The sequence below is a fragment of the Nothobranchius furzeri genome, chromosome 11, assembly GCF_043380555.1.
Source record: "Nothobranchius furzeri strain GRZ-AD chromosome 11, NfurGRZ-RIMD1, whole genome shotgun sequence".
Lineage (NCBI taxonomy): Eukaryota > Metazoa > Chordata > Actinopteri > Cyprinodontiformes > Nothobranchiidae > Nothobranchius > Nothobranchius furzeri.
This window is the reverse complement of record NC_091751.1, coordinates 60,213,059-60,234,091: the sequence shown is the minus strand read 5'-3', so window position 1 is coordinate 60,234,091 and position 21,033 is coordinate 60,213,059. Positions and strand designations below refer to the sequence as shown.

At 40.1% G+C, this 21,033-nt stretch overlaps 1 protein-coding gene and 2 long non-coding RNA genes across 11 annotated transcripts in view; 1 reads left to right on the top strand and 2 right to left on the bottom strand.

Annotated features, from left to right (window-relative positions):
- astn1 (astrotactin 1) overlaps positions 1-21,033 on the bottom strand; it is a 556,409-nt gene that overhangs the window by 484,356 nt on the left and 51,020 nt on the right. The gene's annotated exons all lie outside the window — the stretch shown is intronic.
- Positions 4,324-5,604, top strand: LOC139061842 (uncharacterized). The gene is made up of 2 exons (XR_011515500.1): positions 4,324-5,106; positions 5,455-5,604. It is a non-coding gene; the product is annotated as an uncharacterized lncRNA (long non-coding RNA).
- LOC129164930 (uncharacterized) lies at positions 5,804-9,618 on the bottom strand. 3 transcript variants are annotated; one of them, XR_008564400.2, is made up of 4 exons: positions 7,133-9,618; positions 6,682-6,772; positions 6,361-6,541; positions 5,804-6,027 (listed from the first exon to the last, which is right to left on the bottom strand). It is a non-coding gene; the product is annotated as an uncharacterized lncRNA (long non-coding RNA). The 3 variants fall into 3 exon arrangements; XR_008564398.2 differs by having other exon boundaries at positions 5,804-6,155; positions 6,682-9,617; XR_011515496.1 differs by having other exon boundaries at positions 6,682-7,808.

Sequence of the window (21,033 nt, the reverse complement as noted above, 5' to 3'; positions counted from 1 at the left end):
TGAAGATGTGTATAAGTATAGATAATGATTAACTTGTTAAATCAAGCACATAGTGATTTGTGATATAAATGGATCATTGTAAGAACAATATTCATTTCAAATTCATTGATTTAACCACAGACTATTCAAACATTTCATGTAAACATCTTATTCATTCATCACATATGATTAATTAACTTATGAGTTGCTGCTGTTATTTTGGGAATTGAGGGAATACAGTTTTAATTTTATTTTAAACAATTCATTAATAATTCATTTTTAAATCTGGGCAAAATTAAATTATTTTTTTTTCTTTCTGAGTGGCCCTGATATGCCTTCATTCTCTTCAGTGAATCTTTAATCTGAAATCAAAAGTCAGTTTAAAGCCCGTGGCTGTGTTGTTGGTTTCTGTTTCACAGCTGATTTTACTTCCATTCCTGCAGGAATACCTTCATCTAATTAATGGCTTCCTGGTTGTGTGTGGAGTTCTTCTGTTAGCTTTATTAAAATTTCCTTTCTGCTGTAATTAAGCAAAGCAGCAGTTCTTTTCTTATGGTGTGCCCGGGCTGTTGAGCTGTACGAGGATTAATTAAATGAGATGGTCTTGTAAATAAAGCAAGCTGTGTTTTAATTGCAATGTTGGCAAAGGGTCCAGAAAGAATGCTGAAAGACTGCGTCATAAAGATCCAGCTCCACGGGGACTTGGGAAATGCTTTCTTGTGTTTGTGTTCAAATAAATTTTCAAGTGGGCTTCTTGAGCTGTATTTAAGGTAATGTAGGGTTTACTTTCTGTTTGATTTTGTCATATTTGACCACCCAGAGCCCAGCCTATTACCTTAAAAACCTAAAATGTTTCTTTCAGTCCTAAATATTCAGCAAGAGACACTATACACAATATTTCATATAATACAATATGATGCAGGAAGCTGGAGTAAAAATTACAAGTAAAAAATGCAAATATAGAACCGGAGTTACCAACTAAATAAACAAATACAGTTTCTCCGCTTCAGTTATTAAAGACAGGTCATCTGTCTTCTTCCTCTGGACCAAGATGATAGCATCTGTCAGCACATCTGGCTCAAGAAACAATAGTTAGCATATCTAACAGAAACAATGACAAGAATCAGAAACAAAAAACACAAATCTAAATAAAAACAGAGCTATAAATACTGTATCATGTGTTGACATGGAGCCAGTACACTAAAAAAAAGGTTGGCTGAAAACGTAGATTTTATGTAATTTAATTACAAGTAAATTTTACATGTTAGTTTATTACACTACAAAGTCAATAAAAGATCCACTATTAAGGTAACCTGTTCTGATGTTCATGTTTATTTGACTTGTGTTAAACCGTTTTAATTAATATCAATTGTGATTTTATAAATTTTAGTTAAATCTTCTATACACATTTTAGATGGTAAAAACTATGTTCAAGATTTTTTTTTTTTTTTTTGCGGGGTGAATGAACGTGTTCTTTATTCTTCTTCAGCTGGAAAGAAGCACAAATGACTGGAGATTTGCTGCATCCTAGAAAATTATTTAAAAGTCCGAAAAAGGTGATTTGATAAAGCATGGTTTACTAAAGAGGCCGAGTTTAGGTTAACACTTAGTACATTTGATTTTAGTTGGAACTATTTTGTTAAATAACAGTTTGGATTTTATACATTTTAGCTAAATCTTATACAACAGTTTTAGCTGGTGCCATTTTTTTTTGGAGTGTATGTAATTAGGGGAAGATCTGTCTGTTTCCTGGATCACCTCGAAACACATGGGTAACATCCTCTACTGGTTTAGAGACACCTATTCTCCTTTATGAAACTTCCACTTGAGGAAATTATGCAAGCATATTGAAATGAAAGTCAGATTAGAATCAGACAGCAGGGAGTCCAAAACCAATCTATATGGAAACAGGATTGTTGTGTCTGTCTGAAGGTTAATCCAATCAGAGCTGCGCCGTCTGGCCCCTTTTGTGAGACTTCTGTTGACCATCACATGTTATGTTATGAGGTTCTGTTAGATAAATTGTAATGGCCTCCACCTGCCACCATGCGCTGGCACTCTTTAAGCCTAATGGCCATATGTTCTGAGACCAGCAGATACTCACTTAACCTTGTACCAATGAGCCACACACTCACAGTAAAGTCCATCATACCCAAACGCCTCATGTTCAGGGAGACGCCTTTAACCTCCCACAGTGATAGGACTCAGATTATGTTAGAGAAGGGTAAAGTTAAGAAATTAAGTTCACTTATTAAATTGTTCAATGAACCCAAATGTTTTCTTTTCACTGGAAACAGACTTAAATACATGTATCAATGAGTTGTGTTTTTGATCAGATGAATGCTTGGAAGCTGCCATTTGAAAAATGTATACCACATTTATGTTTCTTTATGAGACATACATGTAGATAATTCAAAATGAATGTACGATGTTTTACAATTTTTACGCTCCTAAATTATATGATACTTGAATCTATAGCTTGTTTTAGAAAACAATGCCACCAATTTGCTGAAATGCTGAGCTGGCATCAGGGAGCCTTAGGTCATTTGTGAGTGGTCAGACTGTGGCGGTAATGTGGTGCAAATGCAATTGTGTCCTTTTTACAAAAGTTTATGCAATGGAGGTAAAAAAGGGGTATGGGGCAGTCGGCATTGCCACGTTTGTACATTTCACTTGGACCTAACTTGCTTTTTACTGTGCTCATTAAGTTTTTATTTAACTAGCTGCTCCTAAAGGTGGCTTTCTCTCACAGTCCCTGTGCAGTCTCTGGTGATCTGAGCTCCAGCTCTGGGAAATCTGCATCGCTCCAGTTTATCATCTCAGCTATAAGCAATACCTACAGCCCATGTATAATTTTATTTTTAAGAATTATAGCCGGCCGGAGCTCGGCACCAGCTCCACACCTGATCCTGACACCTCACTCTGTTGTGCCAAGGCGTAAAATGCATTCACAAGTCTGGCGTTGCGGGAATATTACTAAAAAGAGTGGTGGCATGTCCTGCAACACCATGCCACGTTCATAATACACACTGTGGTGGCGGCATTAAGCTGATTTGCTGGCACGGTGTCTTCTAAAAAGGGCTTATGGTTGAAAGAAATTCATAAATACATCTTCCCATGAAATGCAAGTTTGTTTATATGTGAAAAATGATTGCAGGTCAAATTAGGGCACCAAACCCTTAAGTTACAAAATGAAAACGGGAATGTAGATGAAGATTCAATTTAACTGAAAGTATAGGAACTGATTGCATTGATAACAACTTGATGCATTTGTTGAACAAAACTTGCTAAGCACATGTTTAGATATGCACCTCTTTGTACAACAATACACCGACATAACGGTCAATGCATTTCAGTAGGTGTGAAGTAGGCGTGCAGTAGGTAAGACTGTTGCCTTGCAGCAAGAAGACTGAAGGTTCAAATTCCAGCTGTGGTGTTTCAGTGTGAAGTTTGCATTTTCTCCTTCCGCATACTTGGGTTCTCTGCAGGTACCCTAGTTTCCTCTTACAGACCTAAAAGACGCATGTTTACTTTGTTCTGCATTGCACCTATGAGTGGACTTACCCCCAAATTCCACTACCTCCGCTCCGCTCCGACACGAACGCCGGAGCAAAATCGGTCCCGTTGTAGTCAATCAGAGCAATTCCACTACTGCGGCCGTGCTCCGGCCGTGCTCCAGCAGTGCGGTGCCGTGCGCCGCCCTCTGTTCCGGCGTCCGGCAAAAATAGAATCGATCCTATTTTCGCCGGATGCCGGAGCACCTCCGCAGTAAATGGACAGAAATCACAACCGTCCAACAGGAAAAGGAGCAAACATAACTTCCGTTTTTCACAATAAATCGATAAACAAAAGGCGTTTTTTGTTTCATATGCGCAGGTTTAACAACTTTTAACAACTATCAAAGGCGGCTGAACTTTAAATGCACAAAAGTAAGCCATAAATACAGTTTCTACTATCAAAGTAGTCACACTTTGTTGATCCAAACACTGCTGATCTCTCAACACAAATGATGGTCAGATTAAAACAGTTCATGCTGATGCTTCTCCCACACAACGGGTGTTTGGATCTAACTTCCGCGTTTATTGCTCGGACTGTATCGCAAGATCTCGAAAATCCCGCGCATGCTTGTTTGCCCACCTCAGGTCTCCGCACCGGAGCGGAGTCGTTGTAGAGCGGGTACCAGTAAAAATTGAGTTCGGAAGCCAGCGGCTGCGGAAGGCGGGGGCGGACCGGAGCGGAGGTAGTGGAATTTGGGGGTAAGTGCCGAATAGTCTCATTATTTATCTGTGTTTTTATTGAATCACGACTGCATACCAAATTTCAGTCTGGAACAATCAGTCTGGTTCAAATACGTGGCCCAGTGATACATTGGCAACTTATCTGGAGATCCCTCCTCATGACACTCTTTGGTAATAAGCAGGTTCTCAGAAAGTGTGTCAGTGAGTTTGGATTGCAGAGTGTTTTGCCTCTGATCTGACATTTCATCTAAGCTGATATGTCAAGGGATGACACTCACACAAAAAAAGAAGAAAAAAGAGACAAGAAGTTTCCTTAGCTTATAGTTAGAAAAGTATCTTTGTAACAGTCTATCACATTTCTCTTTGTGCATCATCACCTTGAGAATTATCAAACTGTCATAAAACAGCAAGTAGAGTACCCAAATCACAGGTTTTGAGACAAATCACAGATAATGAAACCCTTTAATACAGTGAACCGACTAACATGACAGCACATCAACAAAAAAAAATGCACACGCTCAACCAGAGAAGGAAAACAGCAGGAAACACAAAGATAAAGCTGACTTAAAGAGCGGGTCAATTGAGCCTCGGAGTCCTTCTCCACCCACGTATCAATTTTAAAAAATGCAACATTAGTAGGCGTTGCCTGGAGGACCGAGAGGGCGGAGCCGCGGCAGTGACGAAGACGATGGCTAACTAGACGAAGCTAGCTCCCTTCACTCTGAGCAGTTGATAGAAGTGGAGGACGTTTCTCCCCCTCCTTACAGACACTCGAGAAGAAAGGGACCAAGTCTATTTGGAGGAGACAAGCGGACCTGAGTCTTATTGTTTTGAGCTTGTGAGTTGCCTGAAACTCCCAGAACCGACCCAACAGAATCACCTCTGAAAGGTAAGTAGCCGTTAGCCATAGCATTGGATTAGCTGCAGGGTTTGTCTCCACGGCCCCAAAAAGCTAGTATTCAGCATGTTTTAGAGGTTTATCTGCTTCAGCACACCTGGTTTTAATCAGCAACAAATAGCTGAGCTGCTTAACAGCTAATCTAACCTGTTAAAGCAGGAAAATCCACTGAAACATGCTGGATAGCTCTCCGGTAGCCCTGGGCTCAAGGTACAGTCTGCTGCATATAAAGTTATGAAAATACCCCATGAGAAAATTATTCTGTAATGTGTTCAGCCCACTAAAACTGCCCTGATTTCTTTATTTATTTACTAATAACAGCTGCTCTCTCGGTTCTAGGTCCTCTGGTGTCTGCAGCTGGTCTCTGGTGTCTGCAGCTGGTCTCCTCTGCTGGTGTCCTCAGGATCAGGAACTTCCAGAAGAATGTGCCTTTCAATGACTCTTTCCCCCTTATTTGTTATATTAATTAAATAAATCTCAATTTATATATTTCCTGTTTTTGTTCATGTCCATAAATACTTAAACATGCTTGAAATTAGAACGAGCTTTTAACAGTGAGGTGCTAGTTTAATTAATCACAATAGCTAGTTAAACATGCAACAAAAATGTGATATTCAATGTAATTTATAAATATCCATTAAAATATCAAAACTGGAATCTAAATGAGATATTTGGCAGCACAAAAAACTTGTCAAACACAATATTTATTATAATAATTGTAGGCAGACAGGAGACAGAGCTGATGGAGGTTCTCAGTCATCGAAGGAAGGCTGAAGGCTTTCCAGGAACAGGAGATGTGGTGTTGTCTCTTCTCTCTCTATTCTGCCAGATGAGCTGATAGGTTACAGGTGTGTGAGGACATCCTCATGCTGTCATAACCAGATGACAGGAGTTATCAGGTGATCAGCCAGGCTAATGAGATGCAGAAAGAAAACAAATTCAGGACAGTGTACAATATGTGGTGTTGCTCACCTTATGTGCTCTTATAGAATATTAATGTGTGCATGCCTCATGGTGTAGTCCATATTTTGCTGAATGTCCTGCAATAATGCAGGTTATTAGTTAATTTACTTTTGATAGCAAAAACAAAATATTTAATGTAAAAGTTATTTTCCAGGAGAATCAGCTTACACGTCACCACCAAGTGTCACGGGCAGAATCAGTAGCCTCCGTCATGATGTAATCACATACTTATTTAATTGTTAACATCTTAAAAATTCTGAAATGTTTTAATTTTTTTTTTACCTTGAACAGTTCACTGAGCTTGCACTGTCACTGAGGTGGAAGCTGGAATCAACAGCAGACACCTCACACCTTGGTCTTTTCAGGGGGTCTGGACGCTCTGGGACCTTCTGGAAGATGAATTTTCATCATGGTCCCCGTGGGTCACCAGACACACTGCGGCTGTGAACTCCATTCTGGCTGGCTATGTAAAAACAAAGAAGCAGCACATTTATAAATGTTTAAAAGAGCATAAAATCACGTGTAAAAATAATCTGTAAAACAAATTAAAACTAGAAGGTGATAATAAAATGTTTACATAGAAGATTATTAAAAATAATTCACCTTTGCTACAGGGAAGGTTTCACATCAGCCTGGACAAGTACATTCATGCAGCTAAATCAGTCTGACAGCCAGTGTCTTGGGTAGATTTAGCCTGAAAAAAAAAAATAGAAGCACATTGTTGTTGGAGTTTATAGTCAGATAATATACAAAAGAATCTCCTATATAGGCGCTTTATAACATTCCTAGTGTGTGATCGTTGTTATAACGTAAAAGTCAGTCACATATGATGTGGAGAGCCTGAAATGTGACCTCCTGAACAGAATTCCTCACAGAACCGGGTCACAAGCTGGATTTCACGCTGTAATGCTGTCAACAAGTGCTGCGTCAGTTAGTCACTGTTGCAGAATTGCCGACTGACTAGCTAAAGGAAGTGAACCACGTCTCTCAGACTTTGCATTTAGGTAGGGAATTGTCTTTAGAAGATGTTAAAACGTTTATTTAGCTGACTCACCTCAGACTGGAGCCCGCCGTGGTGGGGGAGCAGAGTCGGTGGGCTGCATCCAAATCGCGGAAGAGCCACGGTGGGCACAGCCTCCCTCTTCAAACGGAGACGTGCAGAATCGCGGGTAAAATGCCCACAGAGTCACCGCAACCATACTACACTACACCTACTCACCAATACTAAGACGATATGGAACACTAAACCCGAACTACTTTCCCAATTACATTAACAGCCAAACACTAACTAAACTATAATATACAACAGCCAAGCTAACACTAAATAAGTATTTATAACACTAAAAGATATGCTAAAGACTAGGATATGCTAATGCTATACGCTAATGCTGAACTACCGCTGACCTCCTACACTCGCTTGCAAATCCAACTCCCACTCGCCACAGGGCGTGGCCGAGACGCTCGTTGCTTTTATAACTTTGGCACGGAGCTGCTACGTAGTACTCTACTGGTTTACGTAGTACTTTACTCTTTAGCCATTGGCTAAAATTTATTCAAAATGACTCAAATTCTATGTTTTCAGCTGAAGGTGGCGCATTACTGTGGTTTTTAGACAGAATTTTTAATTTTTAAAGAAAATGCACCAAAATGCTAAAATAAAGAATGCACACATTTAAAACACTATTAGACACTCATTTATACAGTTCATCAGCAAAAAAAGTTAATTTAGACGTTACTTGCTCTTTAAATGAAAAGGGACGATTACTGAATAAGAAGCAGGTGAGCTAATTAATGAATGGGTCACAGGTGTGTAGAGTAAGTCTGGGCTGGAGAGAACATTAAGAAGAGAGGGGTGCAGGCTGGAAGTGAGAGAAATGTTAAAAGCGGGGCAAGTGATGAGTGTATTAGAGAAGTGTTGAGGTTTCTGGGTGACGTGGGGGTGGTGGGGAGGAGCATTTAAGAGGAGAGATACGAGAGAAGTGCCAGTCCAAACCCCAGATCGGTAGATGGTGGTTATGCACCTGACGTTGATTGCCAACCACCATAAAATGCCAAAAGATGAAACACACTCCTGGCCCTCAACCTTCCTTCCATCAGATGTGTAATCATTGCAAAATGGCCGCAAAATGTACTATGAAGCAATTAGCCTCTGTTATAGTGGACAGGTGTGGATAGTGGACAAGTTCTTTTCCACCAGCAGCAACGTTTTAGACACATCCCAGAATAGGGATGCTATCATTACATTTCAAGTCTATTTTGGATGCACTACGCTTCCTAAACATGCCAAACTTCGCAATTTAGGTTGGGCCAGACAGGAAGTCAAACAAACATCCAGCAACCTTCAAAATAAAAGTCACATGCAGCTCCCCATAGCTGAGCAAAATGGTACAGAATATAAACCAGACCTATTTGGTTGTAACCATAACTGCTTGTAACTTCTAAAATCACATGTGGTGTTGCACTTCTCCTGTGATTTTGTGACCTCACAGGACCAGCGGCATGGAGCGCTTTTGCTCCCGTTTCACTTCAGAATTGCTCCCGGTTGGAAGGGAGGGGTCGTAACAGATATTACATCCAAACTCCACAAGTCACTTTATCACTATATTCTCGGATAAGGTGGGGTGTGTTTATCCTTGGCAGCAATCCAATAAATTCCCAGTTGGTGTTGGTCCACCCTGTAGTCGTCTCTAGTCATCCAATCTGTTTGTGATTTTCCCGGACCGGATTATGACCGTGGCCGTGAATTAAAGCATGCACTGGTGTGTTTTACAGCTTCCTATGCATCAGTGGGGATTAGAGTCAACACCCCCAACCTTGAACACGTGTTCACGCATAAAACAGCAGATTGTTACCTTCAGGATGTGACTGAGTCGCTCCCTAACGAAAAAGCCTCTAAGCACCACAGGGTCATGAGTGGAGGATAAACAAAACATTTGTCTGTTTGCAATAAATCCATAGAATTGTGTTAGGGTGAAATGCATTTACCACCACACACTCTTGACTGGGACTAAAGTAATAACAGCCCTGATGCAAGTGCGTTTTATTTTTTATTTTTCTATCCCAAAGCCTTTTCATTGTAGATGTGTCTCTAAGTGTCTTGTGATCAATTGTAAATCCATAGTAGCAGCTGTGTGCTAACAAGGTATGCTAACAGCAGAGCTCCTAAAATCCCTTGTTACAAAAAAGGCTGTACATCTACCATCAATACTTAGATACATTAAACCTGCTGAGAGATCCACATCAATATGATGTCGTCAACTGCATTGCCTTATATCCATCTTCAAGCCTTATACATTATGCACATGCAAAGAGCAGAGGACCATCATTGTGGGGCCCCTTAAACATCCATAATCCTAAGTATGTGTGTTGACATTGGCCTCCCAGCTAATGTTATTGATATAATCATAGCATTCATGTTAATCCTTAAGTGCAAGTCACTTTTAACTCATGTGTCTTCAGCCTGAATAATAATATTTTACGTAGTGTCGACAACAGTGTTAATTTTGTTCGTTTTTTTTGGGGGGGGGAGGGGAACAAATTAATTTTTGCGGACTAAAATGAAATAAAAACACACAGGTCAAAAAAGCCTAAAATATGACGAACATTGTTCTTTGTTATGTTCGTACTATGTTTGTTTTCTGATTTCGCTGTCTTTAGGTTTGTTTTTACCTTTACCGCCATGTTTCGGCGTCACTGCCGTCTTTGTCAGGGTAAGCGCCGGATGTTGGTGGCATCACTTCCTTTCATCCGCGATCAGGATAGATCAAAGAAGCAGTTGAAATAGGGAGGCGTGGATCCAGGACCATGAACAGGGAAGTAGGAGTCTACACGCTGGACCATTTATGGGACACTGTGATCAGCGGAGAGGGCGCGGGTAGCAGAGGGCAATATCGTCCTCTGCTGCCTGTGGATAAAAGGAAGTGACGCCACCAAAATCCGGCGGTTACCCTGACGAAGATGGCAGTGAAGTCTAAACATGTCGGCAAAGGTAAAAACAAACCCTCGTCACACTGCGCACAACAAAGAACTAAAGAAAACGAAATGATGAATATTTATCAACGTTTTTGTTGATGAATAAGAAACGACAAAAACAAAAATGCAATCATAAAATGGAAAAGATCGGAGTCTGGAAAAAAGGACCTATAAGTAAATGAAACAGGCGAGACCAGATGAGAAAATAACTAATAAGAGTCCGGAACCGGCTGCTGTTTGAACAAGCTAGCAGTAACCAGGCATCATATATTGATGTCTAAATGTCCGAGGCTGGAAGGAAAAACATTAAATATGACCATCTGAAAAGTATTTGTAGCGAGTCCTATGTGACCCGCTGACTTCCCAAACCTGTGGCATTTGATGCAGCGTATCTGTCTTCTGTGTTTCTGAGGCTTAATAGTGTTACGGTGTTAGAAACGAGCAGGGGGCAGGAAAGGCTGGTGTCTGAGCTGAGCGAATTGGCCTGAGCTCACGAAGCAGCCCGCCGTGCATCTTGTTTTTCTTTTTGTGACACTTCTACGGTCAATATGACCAGAGTTCGGTGTTCTAGCTGTGTTTTGGTGAGGAGAAACGTTCAGGTGTCACCTTGATAAATTAGTCTAATGAAAACGAATAAATGCACCTTGAAACCATTCTTACCGTTAGTTTACCTCCTCAGTAAAACTTTAATGTTTTGATGGAATGATGTCATTGCTGTCATGTTACAAATATAATTGCACAATATACAGATTTGTTTACTTTGTTAATACTGACAGACACAATTTTAAACTGCCAGTGTTACTTTTGGAATATTCCAGTGATTATTATTATAGAAACAATTATAAATATAGAGTTTACTGTGAAATGTGAATTTAACATTTCCTTTACATAAGTTGAAAACTATTACATCAGAATAAAAATACAACTAAAACTGCTTTCAATTTGAGTGTACTAAAATTAGACTAAAATGAAAAGAAATTGGATGACTAAATTGTGACAAAAATTAAAAAGAATGTTTTTGTCAAAAGGATAAAACTGAATAAAAATGTCTCGTCAAAATTAACACTGATCCACAAACACAATTATGGGATATAATTCTTGCTAAATGACTAAAATAAACTGTTGCAAGATCCACGAAATGGAAATTTTGCAGCACTGATCACAAATAAATACAATCCACTCTTTTATCCACTCTTTTAATCAGTCTGACAGCTTATGAGAAAAGAATCTGTGCCAAATGATCAATAGAACATGGATAATAAAATAAGTCAGTTTCCCAAAACAACTATTAAAATCATTAGACTTTAGTAATTTAGCATACTTTATAATTGTAGAAAAGTGCTTGAAGTTGGACATTTATAAAACTGTTCATTTTGAACTTGTCTTTCATGGATTTTAGGAAACTTCATGAAATCATTTTACACTCGTTGTAGAAGCTCCATCATTTTTCACTGAATGAAAAGTACTTTTCAATCTAGCTAACTGCACATTTGAATATAGTTATGAAATACTGCGTTGTTAAAACAAGAGAACTCGTAAGATTAATTGAAAAAAAGATGGGCTTTTAAATGTTGCTATATTTAACAAAATCTTTAAGCTCATTAAGTATGTTAAAAAAAAAGTTCTACTATTTTACAAGAAGAACTCTACTGACTGAACAAGCCAAGGACACACCTGAGTGTAATCAATGCTGATCAAATACTTGACACAAAAAGGGAGGGGTATTCAATTCTGGGCCAGACACACCTGATGTCAATCAGCAGATGATTTACAGGCTTGAGCAGAGCCTGATGAGCTGCTGCACAGGTGATTGAACCCCTAAATCAATGTGTTGGAGAACAGAAACCCAAAACGTGCTGGATACTGGCCCTCCAGGACCAGAATTTAATACCCTGGTAATAAGGGGTGACAAAAAATAAATAAAAAATACAAATATTGGCTACAAAAAAGGTAAAACAAAGCTGTAGTTAGCTTGTTAACAAATCTAAAACATTAAGGAAAAATTATCAAATATATATATTGAAATGAAAAGAAACTAGACAAAAACCATCCTCCCCGTCAAAGTACCTATTGGTTTGACCCAATTAACTCCTCAGGTATTTAGAGGCTGTGAGCCTTTGAGCCAACCATTTGTCAGACTCTCTAAGTCAGCATTAAATGAGACAAACAACCCAACTAAAAAAAAAATGTATACATGTGTTCAAAATCTGAAAAGATAACTAGATAGGCATACTCACAAATGCAACTTATGCATGTAAAACACTAAAAAGACTCCAATCTTTTAATGTTACTAGCTTGGGATATAAATGTGTTGAATCTTAGAGATGTAAAGGTGGATGAGAGTTACTGACATTTAATGTTTTGTGGTCATGGGCATCATTTAGATGGACAGATTATGACTTATCTGATGAAAAATCCTACAGGAAAAAAATAATGAGTTGCCACAAGTCAGGCTTGGAAAAAAACAAGTACAACCCTAAAACTGCCATGACCAGAATGATGAAACTGGGGCTATAACATTATAAATAAATGCTTTCGCTGAGTTAAATGAGCTGTTCTACTGTGGTACATTGCTGCATGCTTGCATGTTTTTTAATAGATAATCCATCTGTGTAAAATACTAGATTGCTGTGTACAGTTTTAAACTGTGGCAGAACGTCTTTTGTGTATCCTTGAGCAAAACGTAAATGCAGAAAATAGATTTTCCCTTTAGATTGTTTTGAAAGATTGAGGACAGTGGTGAGAACAGAAATGAGCTCTTCTGTATCTATTCTACATCCTAAATAAGAAATCCAAAGACAAGAACTCATGTGCCTGGTAGTATTTTTGGTCCACAGAGGAACAAATACACATGCATACTAGTATTCCACTTGTAAATTTCAGACACATATATCAGTTGTGTGTCTGTATATATATACATTTGCATGTTTTGACCAGACTACGCATAAAGTGTGTAATATATTTGGAGTTTCTCAAATTTGAAATGACTCAAACTTTTACTAAATTGTAAATGGTTATAATGTGGAAATACTTGTAGACCAAAGAAAGTGTTTAAATTAATGTACACACATCAGCAAACTGAAGGGAATAGAATAAATATTAAAACGATGTGCCATCAGCTTGTCTAATCTATAATTTTATATGTTGGAGGTGGTGCTGAAACAAAATTAAAAACCCTTTAGGTGTGAATGTGGCATTCGGCTCATTTAGTGCTGCTAGATGGTGGACAACAAACGCTTTCTTCTATCTCAGAATCCTCAGGAATCACATATTTAAATATGTGATTTATTAAAATATGTTTTCATCCAATTTGGTCCTTTCCCAAGAAATGTATGTAATTTAGCTTAGTTTTGGGACAGCTATTGATTTAATGATTTTTTTTCACTGTTTAGTTTGAAATGCCATAGGTTTGATAGAGAACTACCAACAGTTTAAAGGTGCATTATGTAAGAGTGGCGTGAGACCGAAAACCTGTGGTTAAATTTGGTCATTGTAGCCCATTTTCCAAACTGTCTGCTTGTTCAGGTTGAATTTAAACAAACATGAAATATATGAGAATAATAATATCTGTATTTCCCCCCCCCCACCCCCCCCCCCACACACACACACACTCAGCTAGCACCACGGCTTGCTAGGGGTAACACTGATTTTATGATGTCCCACATAAGGTGGCCTCTGTCCCAAATTTGGGGAGTTTGGACTCTACTATTTCATCCTTTATCTTTTTTGAAAAGAGAGAACCTCACAACTGCCAAGCTAGTTAAGAAAATCTGTTTCAACATGATTAAGACTTTGGACTGTTCTGAAATTTTACTTTTGTACTGTAAAATTGTTATATATTGTGCATTTAATGTGTTCTAAGTGATATGAGTACAGCAAACTGTTCCAACCAGAGCCTTGGTTGCGGCAAACATACCAACTCAAAGGTAAAGATCCATACAGTAGCCCAGATCAGCCTGAGAAAGTCCACAGAGAACAAATCAAAAGCACTGGGAAGCTCAAGAAGAGTGCAAAAAGTACTGGAGGAAGTTTCCTCACTATGAAAGAAGCGAGTCTTACACGAGGCTCTGAAGGCTTTCAAGCTCCTGACAGCTGGTGAAATGCATCACACTTCTAACTCCTACAAACATGTTCCCTATTCACATGGCAATACCTTACTTTTAGCTTCTCTCAGGACCACGTAATGCATACTGACTAGTCATGATCTTCCAAATGTGTGGTTAAGGATCGAGTTGGTTTTTCAGCACAGTCTTGTGGTGTGAAATGCTGCCTGTGGTGCACTAAAGCAGCTTGGATGTTGGTGTTTTGCTTGAGTCAAATGGCTGATTATGAAATCTATTGGTCTCAATGTACACATTTTGGCACAAGACAGCTGCCTAATGCTTTGGTTTTGTGTTTCTGCTCATTGACACAATGGCAGTAAATAAGAACTGTTTTAGCATGTCAACACTGAGAATAAATAATCTAAAAGCTAATTACATTAGCACACACCAGGGGGGGGGGGGGGGGGAGCAATGCTTCATCAGCAGTGGTGCTCAAATTTTATTGACATTTAAAGCTGCTAATGTAATTTATGGAATGCTCATCTCTGTCCGTGAGTCTCCTAGCTATGCAAATGTTCTGTTTTCACAAACTGGTTCTTTGCTGGCTTCACTTCTTTTGCAGTTTTCCTGTCCTCCTCTGTACCCTTTTGCCTTCTGTTTGTTATCGGATGACTTTCACTACCTTGAAACTTTGTCTCTTCCTTCCCCTCTTCCCCCCTTAACCTGTAACCCTCAGAGGGTTCATCATCTGCGTAAAGTCACACATTTTTTTAATGAATCCCTGAAACACCTGGGTCAGGGATCTTAAACGTGCCATACTTTCCCCAAATAATAAGAAATTGCAAATACATGCTAATTAAAAATGATATACTGACTGAACAATTTGCTAAATTACAAAATTGTTAAAAATGCATTGTATACATATATTATGTCTTCTGCACCAATAACTTGGCAAGATCCTACTATGACAAAGGAAACTGCCAAATCATTGTTTCTTTTTGCAGAACCTTGACAAGGTCTTTAGGCAAATAATGTGGTTGCAGTTGACTTCTCAATACAATAAAATTGAGTTTGAGCATACACAAAACATTCATAGGAAGGTTATGGTGGTTACTTAATGAGGAGTGTTGCAGAGGCAGTGGTGTATCCATGATGTGGAAGCCAGTACCAACAGCATAGCTTAGTGCTCGATGAATTGGAGAAGGGTTGGCAACAATGGCCTCATGGCTAGGCTATGACCCCATGATGCCATCTTTAATATGTTAGTATGCATTAGTATAGCTGTACCCCTGCCAAGAGGATAAATGGGTGTAAATATGTGTCCATAAAGAATAGACTAAGAACAACATTTTTTCTTCTCCAGCCCTCAGAGAGCACAGACGCTTTTTCTTCAGCTCCCTCATCTGCTTCCCCAAGGCTCTCTGTCCTGTCTCCTACAGAGCACTTCTCTGCATTTCTCCTGAAATCACTACTTCTTTTTGGAAATGGACCTAATTAACTGGTCATTCAACGTGATTGATAAAAAAATTTCTACGATGAGAACGGAGAAGGGGGCTCCAACCTGTCCCGAGGGGACATTCGCAGGAGGATATGCACTCGATTCTTGGGAGGTCTGGCGAATCGTGTGTCTATCTCAGCTGTCCATCGAGGACTTGGAAGATTTGTGGATATTCGGCCTGATGATCACTGGAGTTCTTCTGATTGGAGTGGGAGGATATCTGGTTTTCTGGAAATTTGGGAAGCCGGGAGCGATTGGAGTGCGACCCGCACCCACGGAATGTGCCGTTCGTGCATTGGCCTCACAGACTGGGACGTTACTCGAGGTGAACCGTAAGCTGGATAATATCCTCGCGGCGTTGCCTGTGTTAGTGCGCAAGTTGGATGTCATCTCGGAGAGGTTCACCGGACGATGTGGGGATGTTTAGAAAGTATAATTGGCTTCACTGGTGGACATGAATGACCGCTTATAGACTTCAAGGCAGAGAGGAAAATTTTCTCTGCCTGCCCTAAACAAAGTCTTGTTTATCCTCATCTGATGCCAAGGCTGCCTCCAAGGCTGCCATCAATATCACCCCCACGAAAGGAGGAATGCTGACAGATGCTGTGTCCCGACCTTCCCCCCCTGCCGTCAGATTGTGACTTCTGCTTCGAGGTCAAACTGCAGGAACTCAATGTGCTCTCTGTCCCTCATTCTCCCTCCCACCTGTATGTCTGCAGCTGGCCGAGCGCCGTAAGGGCAGCTCCTGTTGGAGGCTTCAGGATCCCGCCCAACCCCGCCTCCCCATCAGACTCTGATGTTTTGTAACTGTGATGTTCGTGCTTCTATGTTAAGGAGTTTTTTTTTTTTTTTGTATAACAGAGCTACTCCCTGCTGGGACTAACTCTGCTATGCCCTTTTTTTTTACCTACCCCAATTATCCTCATGTAGCACCCTTTTCATCTAATGAAATGAGCGCCGTTCTGGCTGCTCTCGTGACTGCCTGTACCTGTTTTGTCTAAATGTGTGTGTGTTTAACCTTGGTCAGGTGTGTTTGCGGAGTCAAGTTCCTATGTTCTGGGTCGCTGGAGCGCTGGCAATAAAGCCTATTCTGATTCTGATTCTGAACATATAGAAAGTGGTGAGATGTGTAGAATAGTGTGGAAAAAACTTGTTTGTCAAGTTCTAAGAGCCAATCGCATCATAACTGAGGAATAGACATGGAGTAAACAAGAAGCAAAACAAGTAAATGGGACTGTATACGTTACTCAAAGACAAGAGGAGCAGGATCCTAGCTCGTTTCATTCATTCATTCATCCATCCGTTCATTCAGCTGTGAAGTACCTTCCTGCCACCAGTCATAAAAACAGTCATCTAAAAGGAAGATGGAGACCTACAGTACTGCCTGAGCCAGGCTTTGTCACTCCAAAGAGAGGTTGATTGTCTAACAACAGGAAGGCAGTTCCACATTTTTGGGGCCAGTACTTATGGGTGCTATTTTTTGTTTACTGGACATTTGTTTTAATTTGCACATTTGGTTACTTGAATGAGTAGGGCTGATTGAGCTTAGTTACTTTACTGATTGTAATAATCAAGTTATGGCTACTAGCCAGTTTCATGTGGAGCTCAATTAGAGCAAGGCTTGAGCCCAGTTCATTTTAAAAATGTTACTCACAAGTAGGCCAATTACTGGCCCTGTTTAAAAGTATGCTGGAGTTTTTTGTTTTATCTTTTGCAGTTGTTTGCACTTTACCTTACAATTGTAAAGTTATGTTTACATTTTATGATTCAGCTGCTGTTGGAGAAAAAATAAATATGGCAATTTTTTTTCATTGCCTAACTTGAAAATGAAGCAGTAGTCATTTTGCATAGATAATGTTTAAAGTTTAAGTGCACATGACAGGAGGTTTGTGATGTTGGCTAGATAAATGTTTTCTTTCGTTAATGGGGGGACCTCACATATATCGGTATCGGGTTATATCGTATCGGAAATTAAGAGGTAGATAACATCGGATATCGGGAAAAAAGTCAATATCAAGCATTCCTAGTTTTTACCATTAATTTCTGTAAATATCCATCAAAATGTTGTTGAAAATGAATGAAATGGTGCCCAGTTGTTGAAAAATATTGGTGGCTTCATAACATAACCATGAAAATCAGGTCTAAAATACATGAGAACGGTTCTAAGTCTCTGGGCGACGCCATATTAGATGCCATGTTTTCTTCTACGTGAAGGCAAAATGCATTTACTGATTTGTAACAAACAGTTACAAAACTTCTGTCATTCTGAAATGTTGTTTCACACATTTACCTCTTCACTTGTTGCCAGTGATGAAAGGGAGTCTGATGTGATTGTTATTTTGCTAAAGTTTGCATTCCACAGGGCTTTTTGACTCTAATGGGCATCCCTTGGTAAGGTCTTACTCCCACACAAAAATACTGCTTGCTTGCAACGATTTAGGAATCTACTATCTTTATGTTTTTGAGGGCGCAATGGCGGTGGTGTAGACGACAGCAGTGCCCTGATCAATCACAAGCTTGCATTCTCTGTCTCGACAAACGGATGTTTAGAAAAGAGAGCTCAACTCCGTCCGTCCTTGCCAGGGCTCTCCAGCAGGCTCGCAAGGATGGATAATGGTGTTGCGTGTCTCCTCACTGACGCAGACGCAGAAGCATGACTCAGGCTTTAGTCCATAAGCAGCAGTGCCGCCACATCCCTGGCATCTGTTGCTAAAAATATGTCATTTTGGACCTTCATCTTTATCTTTTGCACACATTTTGTCGTGATTTGGCGCTACATAAATAAATACATTGAATTGAATATTTAAGAAACACATTAAATCATAATAATTATCAAAGAAACTGCAAAGGAAGTGCATAATGTAATATGTAAACACTGTAAGTAAGTGTTGGACAAAAATATTAAAATTCAAACAAAAAAATAAAAAAAATTGTGCAAAAACGAGCAGATCTGTATATATCACCCGTCGAAAACCCATTAAGCACTTCAGTATCTGAAGTTATACATCATGTAAAGAGTATTTTAAGTCAAAACCTGAATATAACAATAATGGCATGATGGATCATTCGGTAAAAAACACTGGCTATTCCCTTAAAACACTAGAGAAAAATCCCAGGTAAAGTGGTTAAAAGCTTGTCCCACACTGCAGACTCTACTCCAGCCTGGTCTTATTAAACTTAAAACCATCTTTATCCCCAACCCCCTGTGTCAGTGTCCATTTTAAAACAAATAGACTCTATTTTTACCACCCATATGGTTTATAGGTGATAATCCCCCAAGGAAGCAAACCCTGACAAATTGAAAATTCATGACCACGTACATATTTCACCGGCTTAGTATTGCATGTGCACAACATTCACAGCCATCAGCACTGGCTCCAGTGCCAGACTCCGGCCCGTCCTGACATCCAGTATAAAATAAATTTCCCATTAATGGATCAGGCTTAAATTTCTATATCCGCCTTTGACACAGTCGGCCAGGTGATTTTTATGAGACATATTACTAAAATGTTGTGGTGACAGCTCAGTAATAAAATGAGGGGTACAGGGAATGTGAGACATTTCACTCTTGCACTTTTCTCTTCAGTAGTTTCAGTAGCGCATGACTGTATGCTATTTAGTACAGAATCATTGTAGAGGAAAGAGTTGGAAGTACCATAAACTTGTAAATTATAATCCTCTCATAAGACTAAAATATTCAAATTTTTTCAATGCCATATCCAAATTTACCAGTAAATATATATAAAATCTAACATTTGGGCAAATGTAGGACAAAGTCTAGCTAAGCAATAAAGACTGACTGTTTTTTGCTTTTTGTTTCCTCTGCAAACAACTTGAGCAGATTTCATTAATTGGCCATCTATGGTCCTTGAAAAGCCAAAAATCTGCATTTACTTTTGGATAACAGCAAGAGGAGGAAGGCATGACCTATTTTGGGTTCTGACTGATTGATCTAACCATCCTTGTTCTCTTGGTTCAGACTGACATAACAAGGTCAACAAATGCCAAAGGGAGGCTGAGGCACTCTAGGTGGAAACTACAAATACCAACCACAGAAGAGGAAGTCACTCAGACATCCTGTTGAGCCTGCTGAGAGAAAAAAAATAATGCAATTTTTCCTATTAGTTCTATTTTATACAGAAATCACCTTTCCTCTGTAATTTATGACAAGAGATGGACAAACAGTATGAAATTTTGCCGTTACCTTCAGCATTATCTAGCATGTTTTAAAGTGGTAGTTTGTAGTTTGCTGGCACTAGGGGCAGTAAATACATTTCAGGGTAGTTTTACATCATATCATTGTGACTGTCACTACATTACCGTAAATGTTACCTTTGGAGTGGAAAGCATAGTTGTCGTCGTCGTCTTCCTCTGCTTATCCGGGTCTGGGTCGCAGGGGTAGCATCCCAACTAGGGAGCTCCAGACCGTCCTTTCCCCAGCCACCTCTACCAGCTCCTCCGGCAGAAACCCAAGGCGTTCCCAGACCAGATTGGAGATGTAACCTCTCCAACGTGTCCTGGGTCGACCGGGGGGCCTCCTGCCGGCAGGACATGCCCGAAACACCTCCCCAGGGAGGCGTCCAGGAGGCATCCTGACCAGATGCCCAAACCACCTCAACTGACTCCTTTCGATCCGGAGGAGCAGCAGTTCTACACAGACACAGGAGGCGCTACCCTGTGAGCGACTTCTGACACAGCTCGGTGTGAATGACTTTGTTTGCCTCTGTTTGATAAGATGTTTGATGTTTTTGTACACCTGTTTTAGACCACTTACGCTTAACAGAATGCTTGGAACTAACGCGCTGTATGTGGCCATTTCTTGGCTCCTGGTTATAAGTTTTACCCCGCTAAATGGACTCTGCACACAGACAACTCAGCCTCTCCCCACTTACCCAGGAAGGCTTGTCTACTCGTGGGGAGACCTGCTGGCGCTAAATCGAGCACACCCGGGGACTGCTCAGTCCGACGACGGCGGCACACATGCAGGAAAAGAGGATCAAGAGGAGGCATACGGAACTGAATGAGGAGAAGAGGTAGTAGGCTTCCGCTACCGGCTATTGCACTGTCAAATGTGCGCTCCCTACGTAACAAAAGTGATGAACTTTCAACACTTCTGAAGTATGATCAGGACTACAAACAGACCAGCCTCTACTGTTTTACGGAGACCTGACTCTCAGCGGATGCTGACTTCCAGCTGGTGGGATATAACATCATTCCCCTAGACAGAGACACAACCAAAACAAGGAAGACGATTGGAGGCGGCCTCTGCATGGCTGTCAACAGCAGGTGGGCAACCAACTACACAATAAGAAAGACTGAGAACTGTGGACATTATGAACTTTTAATAGTGTCTTTTAGACCACACTACCTCCCACGTGAGTTTACGCAAATCACTGTCATTTTGGTCTATGTGCCGGGCCCTGATTTTAACTTAGCTGCTGA